Source organism: Mauremys reevesii, linkage group 1, assembly GCF_016161935.1.
Source record: "Mauremys reevesii isolate NIE-2019 linkage group 1, ASM1616193v1, whole genome shotgun sequence".
Classification (NCBI taxonomy): domain Eukaryota; kingdom Metazoa; phylum Chordata; order Testudines; family Geoemydidae; genus Mauremys; species Mauremys reevesii.
In genome coordinates this window covers 135,294,535-135,309,313 of record NC_052623.1, presented here as the reverse complement: position 1 = coordinate 135,309,313, position 14,779 = coordinate 135,294,535, and positions in this window count along the sequence as shown.

Genomic DNA, 14,779 nt, shown 5'->3' with positions numbered 1-14,779 from the left:
AACTTAAGGGCCATTTCACATAACTGCTTTCCCAGCCAGCTACTAATAGCCTTGGGTAAGAACTCTTTCCTTCTGAGAACTGTATAAATGACAGAAGTTTTTACCCTTTTTTGATTCTACAGAAGAAACCCAGTGAGAGTCCAGCAAACTTTAAGGATTGCAGAAACACAAACTTACTACAAACTACAGAGAGCCATGTTATGGTCCAAAGAGGATATCACTTGTTTCCTCTTCGTCCTTGAATTACGCACACTAACAGGTTTCAGAGTAGCAGCCGTATTAGTCTGTATCCGCAAAAAGAACAGGAGTACTAGTACCACCCAGTGGCCAGGAGACTCCATTATTGCCACTTCTCTATTCTTGCTCATTCAGTACACAGGTGGATCACATTAAACTTGCATGTAAAGGTTCACAGACTGGTTTGTTTCTAGAAATTATTTGTAAAATGAATACATTTATTCTTATTTCTGTTTAAGGATTATTTAAAAAATATATAAACAGGGACCTTCCTAAGTGAAGGGCCTCATGGAGATTCCATGCAGGGTCTCTAGCACAATTCTAGTTCACTCCACAATTCTTGTTTACCTCAACAACACTCTGGTGCTTGTTCTCAAACTGACAGAGATGTGTGTTCCAATGTGAGATGTTTGCTGTGGAAAGTAAGCTGCTTTTGTGTTACAATCATATGATTGTAGTTCACTATCCCTTTTAATTCAAGTTTCAGAGTGGTAGCTGTGTTAGTCTGTATCAGCAAAAAGAATGAGGAGTCCCTGTGGCACCTTAGAGACTAACAAGTATATTTGAGCATAAGCTTTCGTGGGCTAAAACCCACTTAATCGGATGCATGCAGTGGAAAATACATGCATCCGATGAAGTGGGTTTTAGCCCATGAAAGCTTATGCTCAGATAAATTTGTTAGTCTTTAAGGTGCCACAAGTACTCCTCGGTCTTTTAATTCAAAGATGTTTTGGCTGTGGTAGAATGAATGCTCGGAAGAAAATATTTTTTTCCTTTTTAAAGAAATGCATTATTTTGGTTTAATAGCATGAAAATAATACTCACTAGTTATGTGTTTTGTGATTCTAATCCTCAAACATGCTATAAAGCATCTGGGAAATGTGTTTACAGATCAATGGAGGGAGGAGTCTGCTCCTCAGTTCCATCAGTCTGGCTGAAGTGATCACTTTCCTGTCATGACCAATGGGCAGATAGCATAGATCCCCAGGTAACAATTCCACAAAGGCATGTTCACAAGCTTTTCCAGGCTGTGGTTATTTTATCTGCCTTTTTATAGTGCCATTGTCACCAGCTGTTTGCAACAAAATTTTAACCGGTATTCACAGCTATGCTGGAGGGAAGAAAATAAAGGTCTTTAAGTGTCCAGTTTTAAATCTCTCTCTAGGATCCTGTTAACCTCTGAGCTGTCACATTTCTTTATCACACTGGGTTCCTCCTTGCACATAGATCAAAACATTCAAGATCCAAGTTAATCTCTATCCCTTTCCTCCAAGACAGAGAGAGAAATTTACAATCTAAGCCTCAATTGTGCCTTTTAGTCACAGACCCATTGTGAGGGTGATGTGGAGCGGCACTATCCCAGGAAGCACTCACTGAGAAAGTTCACCTCATGGAGAGAGCATTCCTCCCCAAATTCCCCGGTATGCATGGTTAAGAACAATCAAAACCTCTCTTTTTATAGAAGCATTACGTTCAGATCCAATATACAGAATGGATTTTCTTACCTAACATTGCTTGGTATTTTGTTCTGGTTTTTATGTGGACAGCTCTGTCTCACCAGCTGGGAGAGCACTGTTCTTTTAAGTAAACAAAAGCCTCAGAAACCAAGTCAATCCTTGGTACCAGTGGCTGTGGTACAGGTCTTTGCCAGAAGCAGGATGCATGCAAGGAATTTCTAATACTCAGTGATAATAGGTTAAGGATGTTGTGCTGTGTTGCTTCTAAGCATCAGCTTCCCTTAGCAAATATTTGTCCCACAGAAACTATGTAGACAGCTAACAGACTGGCAATAACACCAGAATTAAAACAAAACCAAAAAACCACCTTTTGTGTGTCTTTATGTCAGGCATTTCATATAAACTTTGAAATTTCAACTGGTCTCCAATGAGCCTAATCAAGATTTAGGTTGGGTTATGCCAGGGGTTCTGAAACTGGGGGTAAGGACCCCTCAGGGGGTCCCAAGGTTATTACATGAGGGGTCATGAGTTGTCAGCCTCCACCCCAAACCCAGCTTTGCCGCCAGCATTTATAAATGGTGTTAAATATATTTAAAAGTATTTTTAATTTATTAGGAGGGTCGCACTCAGAGGCTTGCTATGTGAAAGGGGTCACCAATACAGAAGTTTGAGAACCACTGGTTTATACTATCAAGCGATCAGTTATGCTTTTACAAACCTCAAAAGTTAATTTCAACTGCCCAGCAATTTTTCAATTATTTGCAAATCAGGAACTGATCTTTTTAATTAATTCCAAGACTCCTCAGCACTGTAAAATAATGTCTCTGAAATCATCCTGCTGTTCCATCCTTAATATAGGAAATCTGCTCCAAGCAAGTTTCTGTAATACTTTTAGACTGGTAAAGTCCATGATAATCATATCCTCATAAGGCCCTGGTGCAGAATAAATGGAAGAGTACCTGGGGAACTCCCCACATCTAATTCAGATCAGGATCCAATAGTCAGTCTTTATACGTCCAGCTAAATAGATCAGTATGGAATTCAGTAAAAGTATAATGAGACTGGTGTCCTTAAATTTATGGTGCTCTTTCAGGCAGAATTTGGTGCAATATCTCATCATCACAGAGGAAATGCTGTATCGCTAGCCTGAGACCATGTGGATCTCTTTGCTCTCATTACCAAGCATGGACTAGTTCCTGGACCTGGCCATAATCCCAGTTTTTTCCAGCTACAGTGCAACACAAGAGAGTGCCTCAGATAGATTTAATCAATGGGCCAAATCTCAGCAGGTGCAAATTAGTCTCGTGTCACTGAAGTTGAAGATATGCCAGTTTATAACAATCGAGGAACTGGCCCATTGCCAACTTGAGACAGCTTCTCTACTAGACTTCATCCAGACAAATGAAGGTGCCTACTCTACATAGTACCTTTTGAAATGTTGTTGCTGTCGTTGCCAGTCCACGTGTGGTCTCCTAGGGTTTAACCTTTTCTTCTGAGAGTTTCTTATTTATTCATCAATAATTCATATCATGCATTGTATTGCCACTTTTGCCACATATATTATAAAAACCTATATTTAAAAGAAACTTAAGGTTGCAAAGTCGAACACTCAAAATTAAAGATGGATGGTGTTCACAGCATGGGAAGTTATTCAATATTTTTTTTCCTCATCCCTCAATGTGTGGCACCATGCATTATTCATTGTAAGCATCCAAACACTGAAAACTGAATTATTAATTTCCTGGAGGGCTTTTCTGTCATGCCCTTGTGATATTATCTGGGGCTTCACAAACATTAATTTATCTTCACAAAACCCCTGTGAGGTAAGGTGGTGTTTTTATGTCTATTTTACAGATGAGGGATTAAGGCCCAGAGATATTAAGACCAAAATTGTTAGAAGTAGCACTAATTTTGGATGCCCAATTTGCTATAACTATAGCCTGAGAGTTCACCATTCAAAGAATTTATTTAGTATTGTCCAAAGCACAGTTCCCATTGACTTCAGCTTACTCCTGTGGGCATTCTGTGCCAAAAAAGTAAAAATTCGGCACACAACATTTTAAAATTCTGCAAAATTCTGCAGGTTTTATTTGTAAATAAATAAATGTGGAGGCTCCAGCATGGCAGTGGGAGCACAGGCCACTGGCTGCATAAAGGTGAGAGATCACCCTCCAGCCCTCCTACCCTCCACCCCAGGACATGGGCTCAGTGGTGAGGCTGCACCCGACCCTGACACAGCACAAAGGCTGGGCCTGCCCCAGAAATGCCCTGGTGTGCGGCAGGCAGGCTCAACCAGGCAGGATCCAAGTATGGAGGGGCTCAGTGTGAGGGGATCCAGGTGTGGGGTGAGAAGGTTCTGCGTGGGACCATCTGGGTGCAGGCAGTTCAGAGGGGGGTCTAGGTGTGGGGGGAACTGAATGCACAGAGGCTTGTTGGAGGTGGTTCCAGGTGCAGGGGCAATGATACTCTACAGGGGCTTCCAGGTGAAGGTGGTTGGGGCTCAGCAGGGGGTCTGGGTGTGGGGGGCAGGAGGGTGGGGTTCATAAGGGTGGGGGTTTGAGTGCAGGGAGAACAGTAGGGGGTGGTCTGGGTGCAGAGGTGGGGGTCTTGAGGCAGCGGGTTTGGTGGCAGGGAGGCTCCAGATGCAGGGGTTGAGATTCAGTGAGATGGAGTCTGGGTATACAGGGTTTGGTTTGGTGGGGGGGATCCAGGTATGGGAGGTCCGGATGCTCAGGGGTTGGGTGAATGAGGGGAAGCAGCTCCTCCTACAGTGACCCCTCCCCCCAGTGGCTGAGGAGTGATGGGGGCAGGAAGCAGGGGAGGGTGGTGAGCTTCCTGCAGCCAGGGGGAGATTTCTGGAGGTGGGTCTGACACAGCCCCATCTGCTCCTTGCAGGGGAAGAGGAAGCCCCATCCTCTCCTGCCTCCAGCTCAGCTGGGAGTAGCAGCTGATCCCGCTGCAGGGTAGGAGCCACCAGTGGTGATTTATCTCTCTGTTGACTGCTCTAGGTGCCTGAAACGATGTACCTGTGGTACTAGGGAAGGGTGCATGACTGCTCTTGCAGCTTCCCTGTCAAAGTCATTTTTCTGCAGGGAAGCAAAGAAATCTGTGGGGGACATGAATTCTGTGCACACGCAGTGGCACAGAATTCCCCCAGGAGTATTCAGCTGCAGCTGTGAGTGTTCAGCACTTCTGCAAATCATGTTTTAATTAGGCACCCAGAAAATGAGGAATACACAACTAATGGCCACCTGTCAAAATTCTGCTTTAAATGACTTGCCCAGCATCACATAGGAGTTCTGTGGCAGAAGCAGGAATAGAAACCAGTTCTCTAGGGCAGGATTCAACTGCTTAAACCATGAGACTTTTCCTTTTCCTGCTGTTCCTCACCTCATTCACAATACACCTTCCAGCTTCTGCAATACATGAGATAGGGCACTATGCACAGCCATCTCCTTCACTACATAACCCTGATTAATCTCCAGAACAGGTCCATCCTACGTGCTGAATGAGGCAGGTGTCCTGTGGAAAAAATAATATGTGATCATGTAATTAAAGACTCTCATAATACATATGCATAGGCAATCTTAACTGGAATTTCCTAACTTTAGAGTTCTTGACTTTGCAATCTTAACATTTTTAACAAAGTGGTGTGTGTGTTTATGTAATCTCCTAAACTTTTAAAAAGCAAATTGAAAAAATAGAAATTCCATCATGTTGGGACCACTGAGAGCATATCTACCTGCTCTCAGGTCTGATGCCTGGGTACACAGCAGCCCCATGCCACTGCAAGGAGCAATTGAAAGGGAAGTTTTGCTCACTTCCTACAGCCTGGAGCATGGTCAGTCACAGCATGGGAATCATAGGTGCCATGTTAGCTGATTTAAAAAACAATTCAACCATTCACACTGCAAGGAAAGTTTTGGTTAAAGTTTGGCATTATAAACAACTGAAAACGGGGTTTTATAATGGTAAGTACTGGGCAATCTTAATTATAGGCATAGCTACCAGCTTCACAGATAATACAAATCCATCAGTATGTGGAACTGTGTACAGAGATACCTGAATTTTAATAAACCTATAAAAGCCATCCCCATAAAGTAAAGATTTGGGGTCCTTCATAGATACCATTTTCTTCTTGGAGCTGAGAATTTAAGAGGTTTACAGAACCAAGGATGGTACCTCATGCTATTTCTGCTTTATCTTCTCTGCACAGGCATCGGGGCAGAAGTTGACCTGTGAATCTTCTTGTAACCAATGGGTACCTCAGATCCAGAGAGCTTGGCTGCTGATGATTTTTGTAGAAGTAGAGCCTGCACTCTGTTCCATATCTCTTTCCTTACTATCAGAACAATAGTAGTACAAATAGAGCACCTCGAGGAGGAGTGGCTCTCTCTCTCTCCAAGGCAGGTTAGGCATTGTGTAGGTGCATTCAACAGAGGTAAGATGCAAGGACAAGTAGCACTTAAATTCTTGTGCAAAGGGGTTCTCTCACTGCAGGAGTGGCCTGGCGTAGCAGCTGTCTCCCCATCTAGTGCCCCCCTGCTGACAGTCACTCTGTCGGTTTCTGTTCCTGCCATTTGGCCCTCTGGCCTGGTCACATTTTAGTCCATCCCTTCTAAGGTAACAGAGAATCTAAAAAAACTGTAGTCCAATGACCTTGCAGCAGGTCATCCATCTAACTCTAGACTTCATGGTCCTTACGTGCCTTACCCCTTCATTTCCTTGGTGGCTGGTAGGGGAACCCACACCCATCCTCTTGGTTCCAGCCTAGGGATTCTGTAGCTGGCAGCCAAGAGCTATTCCCTCAGACCACTTGCTGCTTCCCTGGACCACTTCCTACCTCTTCCATCCACCAAAGAGTGACTACAGACTCTCCCCCTAAAGTCATTTTCTGCTACAAACTTTCTGGCTTTATAATCACCACCCTGCCCCTCCTCAGCTGGGCTTCATCATCAATTAAGCCTCACTCTTGCTCTCTCACAGGTGTTGCCAGCTATGTTAATTGGCCTCTCAGGCCCCCATTAACCTCATCAGGGCCTGTGTGGGGTACACATCCTGTCACACCAGGCTTCTTACTCTTTCAATCTGCCATCAAGCTTTCTTCAAAAACACAACCCATGCTCCAAGATAACTACACTGCCTAACATTCTAATAAACTAATTTAAATGCTGTTGCTAACTAATACTATGAATATTCTAAAAATTTAATAAGAAGTAGTAGGGACCTGAAGAAGGAAGCATCTGGTTCTTAATCCACTGCAGCTGGCAACTGGAAGGAACTGACCAAAACAGTATGCCCCCCTATTATAGCCTCACCCATAGAATGTCTAAGAGCACTGAAGGTCTGGGAGGGAGGGGGCAGAAAGGCACTCCAGCAGGCACAGCTACCTTAGGTTCCACGGTCTGAAAACCCAGTCAGCACATCCCAGGAGTGGGAATATGCAGAGGCCACTCAATGGGGAAAAAGTTCTTCCATCACATATTTCTCCGCTACAGGCGAAATGCTAAAATCAACAAGTATAGAAATAACTGCAGCTGAAGAGCCAAACAAAGGAAACTGAAGGAGGAAAATCATCATGCCAAGACCCACATTGTGTATATGGCTGACAAAAACTTTATAAAAGATCATATGACTTTTGACTACTCGGCAGGGCTGGTTTTAAGATTTTAGGAGCCCAAACAGATTATTAATAGATTCCCAATCCTTTTATTTGTTCCTTCACAATGCAAATCTCTTCTCTCTCTTTTTCTTTCCTGCAATCAATATGCTTAGAGAGCAGCACACCCAATAATCCTACATTCAATTTGGGATTGTCCTAGAAAGAGCTTCTCTTACTAACCTAAGACTTTCCTTAGCCAAAAGTTTCATGGGTCCCAAAAGCCAGCTCTGTAAATCAACCGCATGACTTAAAAATAAACCCGTGGTTCAACATATATTTCTGGGAATTGTTAACATCAAAAACATAATGGACTGCATTGTGTAAAAAGTTTAGGGCATAATTTTAGCCAGTGCCTGATTTAGAGATTATGGATTAGGCCAGATTTGATTACTGTGGGTTTCACAGAACAATATGGAGCTCATTTAGCAAAAACAACTGCAGTGATTTAATTAGCAGCTGCAGTTTGATATGAGATTTGATGGCGTGAACTCAAAAGTAAGGACAAACTGAAACTAATTTCTCCGTGTTCTTTTGGATTTATGTCCAACAAGACGTCTGTGTCGTGATTCATTGATGCGGTTTATTTCCAGCCAGAGTGAGTCAAGACAGAAGCAAACTGGATAATGACTTGGCTTTGCTGAACTTTCCAGGCTATTCCTTGTCCTTGTTGGCTATATTTGCTCTCCGGTGACTATACTGTTGCCTCAGTAGTTCAAATTGTCATCAGGCTTGCTTGCAAATGAAAATTATCTACTGCATTTATGGGGAAACGTGTGTAGTTCAGGATTTGGGGAGCAATGTGTGCAAAAATTATGGCAGTCTATTGCACCTTCCTGCTGAACTCCAAATGGCTGGGATTCATATATGTCATTCTGTAACCACTAGCTCACATGGATATTTGACCACTACACCCGGTCAGACCTGTATGAAGTTCTGTGGGAGCAATGGAAAGCCTGTAACAAGAAATATGACTGTATTAGGTGGAGTTCTCTTTTCTCTTGCAGGTTCATCATGGCTTTGGCTCTTGTATTCTTCATGGCTCACATCTTAGTGGCAAAGTCTTGGAATCCTAATGTACCAAACATCATGTCCCTTTGGGAGTATGGTGATACTATGTTCTGTGGCTAGACTGGTAGATTTTTGCTTTTGTCAGGGAGTTTTCATCTGATCAAATCACAGTTCTATTTCAACAGAGCTCATGAGCTAAACAGACATTTTCCTACCACACATGCTATTTCAAGACATTCTTCTTTCTACAAGACAGACTATGTATGAACTAGATTAATACCAGCTAAATTTCCTAAAACCATTAGCCTTCGGGAGTATCATTTTACTTAACATCTAATACACTGACATATTCTTTTTTACTCTTCTCTATTATTACGCTATGAGAAGATTTCATAGCTTGGTTTTATTAACAAAAGATCTGATTGTATATTTGCTAGTAATTCTTTTGATGAGAAGGCAGAAACCCTTAGAATCAAAATCATGTTTCTCAAGTACACTTGTTCCACACTAAAGAGTGTCTTTCTAAAAATGGGTAGCATTGCGGTGCAAAAATTCTACATGCACACTGGAAAAACATCTGATGAATCTGGGTTATAAGACTATGAAAACTAATGGCAGAAAGAAAACTATGTGCTGTGTGTCGAGAAATATAGTGACTCTTACTGTGACAGGTAGCTGATCCACTTGACAGGCGATATGTTACTGACTTGTTACAGAATAATCGTATTTGCTAACAGACATTTAGTCCTATAGTTGTTGTTTTTTTTAATTAAGCCATTAAAAAAAGTCTGGTTGTATGTTAGCACATTTTAATGAAAATTAGAATTCACTATTGTGCATTTGATTTTTCTTTGTTTGGTATTACAGTTTGTTCATTCTCAATTCTAACATGTCCTTCATATCTGCTAGAGAATTACAAATGTCTTAATTCATAGCCATATTGTGTTTTTTTCATAGTTTACATAAATCATTGTCATCTCATTGAATTTACTGTGACATAAGACAATCTGGTGAGAAGGCGTCATTATATTGTGTTACCCATTGTCATGTCTCATTTTAAAAACTTGGACAATTAATTCACAATGATGCTGGAAACTATGTCCTAACTAGCAACAGTTGATATGATTGATTTCAGATTTACTCATCTGCTGTACATTTGTAGGGTGAAAGGAAATCTTGTAGTGGGTCTGGAAGATTTTCAGTTCAGTCTCAATTTACTGACAACTTTGTAAATCCCTCTTTGACCTAAGCAGTTAGCCAAATAAAGGGTATTATGGATTGGCCTCAGTAGGAGATGAAACTGATGATAGAGTCAGATATAAGAGTGGCAATACTAGGTCATACCAATGGTCCATCTAGCCCAGTATCCTGTCTTCCAACAGCGGCCAGTGCCAGATACTTCAGAGGGAAAGAACAGAATAGGGCAATTATTGAGTGATCCATCCCCTCTGTCTAGTCCCAGCTTCTGGCAGTCAGAGATTTAATAACTCCCAGAGCATGGGGTTGCATCCCTGACCATCTTGGTTAATAGCCATTTATGGACCAATTCTCCATGAACTTATCTAATTTTTTGCACCCAGTTATATCTTTGGCATTTACAGCATCCTCTAGCAATGAGTTCCACAGGTTGTGTGTTGTGTGAAGAAATACTTCCTTATGTTTGTTTAAAGCCTCCTGCCTATTAATTTCATAACGTGACCCATGTTCTTCAGTTATATGAAGGGGTAAACAACAATTCCTTATTCACTTTCTCTGCACCATTCATGATTTTATAGACTTCTATCATATCTCCCAGCCGCCATCAGTGGTTTGAGCATCGGCCTGCTAAACCCAGGGTTGTGAGTTCAATCCTTAAGGGGGCCACTTAAGGATCTGGGGTAAAAATCAGTACTTGGTCCTGCTAGTGAAGGCAGGGGGCTGGACTCAATGACCTTTTGAGGCCCTTTCCAGTTCTAGGAGATAGGTAGATCTCCAATTATTAAACAGTCCCAGTCTTTTTAATCTCTCCTCAGATGGAAGCTGTTCCATACCCCTAATCAGTTTTGTTGCCCTTCTCTGTACTTTTTCCAACTCATATATCTTTTTTGAGATTAGGTGATCAGAACTGCATGCAGTATTCAATATGTGGGCAAACCATGGATTTATATAGTGTCATCATGATATTTTGTCTTGTTAGCTATCCCTTTCCTAACGGTGCCTAACATTCTATTCGCTTTTTTGACTGCTGCTGCACTTTGAGCAGATATTTTCAGAGAACTATCCATGATGACGCAAAGATCTCTTTCTTGAGCAGTAAAAGCTATTTAGACCCCATTGTTTTGTTTTTATAGTTGGGATTATGTTTTCCAATGTGCATTACTTTGCATTCATCAACATTGAATTTCATCTGCCATTTTGTTGCCCAGTCACCCAGTTTTGTGAGATCCCTTTACAACTCTTCACAGTCAGCTTTGGACTTAACTATCTTGAGTAATTGTGTGTCATCTGCAAATTTTGCCACCTCACTGTTTACCCCTTTTTCCAGGTCATATATTAATATGTTGAACAGCACTGGTCCCAGTACAGATCCTTGTGGGACCCCGTTGTATATCTCTCTCCACTGCACTGTGAAAACTGACCATTTATTCCTACCTTTGTCCTGTCTTTTAACCAATTAGTCCATGACTCCTTACTTTGCTTAAGATCCTTTGATAAGGGGCCTTGCCAAAGGCTTTCTGAAAGTCCAAGTACACTATATCCACTGGATCACACCCTTGGCCACATGTTTGTTGACCCTCTCAAAGAATTCTAATAGATTGGTGAGGCACACTTTCCCTTTACAAAAGCTGCTTTGATGCTGCCCCAGCAAATCGTGTTCATCTATGGGTATGTCTACACTACAAAATTAGGTCGAATTTATATAAGTTGATTTTTAGGAAGCAATTTTATACAGTCAATTGTGTGTGTCCCCACTAAGCACAGTAAGTCGGCAGAGTGCGTCCACAGCATCATGGCTAGCATCGACTTTCGGAGCATTGCACTGTGAGTAGTTATCCCACAGTTTCTGCAGTCTCCGCCACCCATTGGAATTCTGGGTTGAGCTCCCAATGCCTGATGGGGTAAAAACATTGTTGCGGGTGGTTTTGGGTACATGTTGTCAGTCATCCCTCCCTCCGTGAAAGCAAAGGCAGACAATCGTTTCCTGCCTTTTTTCCATGCAGACGCCATACTGCTTTCAGCACATGGTGCAGTAGGACTGATAACTGTCGTCATCCAACCACTGCTTCCGCTGCAACTCTGCTCTCTTGCTCTCCTGGTTCCATGAATTGACCTCACAGGTCCTCTTGTCGTTCTTTATAAATATCTATTCTGGTGGCATCCGTCGTCATCCACCGCTTCCGCTGCAGCTCTGCTCTCCTGCAGATGCCATGCCACAGCAAGCATGGAGCCTGCTCAGTTCACCACTGCTGCTGTGAGCATTGTAAACACCTCGCGCATTATTCTGCAGTATGTGCAGGACCAGAACCTGCAAAAGCAGGTGAGGCAGCGACGACAGCATGATCACGATAGTGATGAGGACATGGACACAGACTTCTCTCAAAGCACGGGCCCTGGCAATTTGGACATCATGGTGGTAGTGGGGCAGGTTCATGCCATGGAATGCCGATTCTGGTCCCGGGAAACAAGCACAGAATGGTGGGACCACATAGTGTTGCATGTCTGGGACAATTCCCAGTGGATGCAAAACTTTCGCATGCGTAAGGGCACTTTCATGGAACTTTGTGACTTGCTTTCCCCTACTCTGAAGCACAAGAATACCAAGATGAGAGCAGCCCTCACAGTTGAGAAGCGAGTGGTGATAGCCCTCTGGAAGCTTGTAACGCCAGATAGCTACCGGTCAGTCGGGAATCAATTTGGAGTGGGCAAATCTACTGTGGGGGATGCTGTGATCCAAGTAGCCAACACAATCAAAGAGCTGCTGCTATCAAGGGTAGTGACTCTGGGAAATGTGCAGGTCATAGTGGATGGCTTTGGTGCAATGGGATTCTCTAACTGTGGTGGGGCGATAGACAGAACACATATCCCTATCTAGGGATTGGACCACCTTGGCAGCCAGTACATAAACCGCAAACATTTAAAACAAATAATTGATACCCAGGCCTCCCATCCCATGTCCATTGAGCTGGACATATTGCCAAGTTGGAGTCTCGTCTTTACCACAGACTCAGGAGGTTACATAGTCTTTGAGATAGTTTGGTCTCCTTAACAGGTGACCACACCAGGAATGACCTCTGTCTCCCTGTCACTTGTCTCTGAATCTAACAAACTATATCTCTGTGGAGTCTCCTCCATCCCTGTGGAGTTGGTCTCCAGATGGTTGTCTGTCTCTCTAGTCTGTGATGATCTCTGTAGGTTCTCTTGGTGCTGTATCTGCTGGTTCATAAGGGCCTCCTGTTCCTTTGGATCACTTGTCCCTCTTGCTTCATCACCCTGTATCACCAGGGTGCACTGCACCCCTCCAGTCCACTCCTTCTGGTGTCTCTCTAATGACTGGATCCTCACAGGAGTGCCTGTCTTCAGGGCTGGTAGAACCTTGGCTAAACCGTCATAGTTTAGTACCTGCTTTCTCTGATTATTAGTCATCTCTTCTCGGTAGTATCTCCATCCTTCTGGCTGCAACAAGTCTCCCCTTAGTAGTAGTAGGGTTTTGGTCCTTTGCCCCATCAGCACCTGCAATGTACTGTTTTGGCACTCCCGTGATGGGGCTTTCATGTGTACCAAAAATGCTAACAAGGGGTCATAACCAAAAGAAACAGCCTAATGCAACAGACCCTTAGTTGTTTTCACAGCGGATACCACCTTGCCATTACTCTGTGGGTATGCTGGGAAGGAGGAGGTGAGATGTTCAAACTTCCATGTGCGCGCAATTTCCTTGAATTCTTCCAAGACAAATTGGGGATCTGTTGTTGGTGAATATGGTGTCTGGAATGCCATACCTCACAAAGTGGGCCTTCTGTTAACCAATCATTGATTTTCTTCTTTTGTCATGCAGGGCATTAACATTGGGCATAAGGGCAGCATTTGCATCTTTGTGGCATCACGCTGGGTGGAGGCACGGGATTTTCATCATTATGCCGGGCATTGAGGAGGGGTTTCTATCTTTATGTCATCATGCTGGGCATGGTGGCAGTGTATGGATCATCACAATGAGTGTGGGGGGCGGGGTATGGTCCAAGAAAAAAAAAGCCCAGAGAAAGCAGAAAAACCCACTGACCATAACTCAGGGAAAAAAACCCACCCAATCTTTAAAAGAGAACCCCAAAGGTTACTTAAAGTAAGCTACCTTGGGTCCTGTTTCTCTTAGAGACCCAGATACACACACCTTTAGTCAAACTGTGTTCAGCAAACCCCTCCGGCTGGGTTGTTCAGATTTCTGGGCAGCCTTTGTTTTTGGAAGGGAGATGTGCCTGTGTTTTGGGTTTGGAGACTGTTATTACTTCAGTTACCTCTTTACATTGATCCTGAATGAACTGCAGTCATTGTGCCCAACCCACAACAAGATTTAATGCAATCCACAATAATATTAAAAAGAGAAAAGCCTGATTCTTATTTATATTAAGGCCTCTTTACACTGCCCGAGAGGGAAGTGTCAAATGCAAATAAGAGGTCCAATGTAGCCCATTTAACAAGGGCCTTAGTATAAATAACAGTCAGGCCCAGAAACAGCTACTATATACAGGGTAGGACAATAGGTAAGACCTCTGTCACAGATAATATGATACAACTTCATTTGGTAAAATTTTAGTAATAGAAGAGTTTAACTATGGACCTGTCTGCATGTAAACTTGCACTGAATTAACTAAATCAGTTTTAAAACATACCTTTAAATAAATGAGTGCAAGTTTTGGTGTAGACAAAGTGTAAGTATAAAAAATCCCTGCTACCTTATATCAATGACAGCTAATGAGGCTAGTTATAAAAGTCTTCTAGTTGGCACATAATTCCTGAAAGTTTGTTTAATTTCCTTTTCCCACAAATGGCTCTGTGCCTTGTCCCATGCAATTTTCTATGTCTGGAATATCTTTTCTTATCCGATATGCAATCACCCTCAGTCTTCAAAGCAATTCTAAAGACCCAACAGCTAGCCAGCTTTCTATCATTGAACCTGCAAGCTCAACCTTCACTTTGGACACACATCGTCCACAAACCCCAACTTTTGTTTTAAAAAAATCAATCCAAACATTACTTTAAGCACATTTCATGCTCTTTCACTGTTGTAAACCATTTTCTTGACACACTATCATTTTGTTTGTCTTCACCATTCGCACCAGTGGTGTTGTATTAATAACAAATACAAAATTAATGATGATAACAAGCACACCAAGAATTTGTATTCTTAGAAGATATAGTCTCAAAATGTGTTACAGTGTCGGGG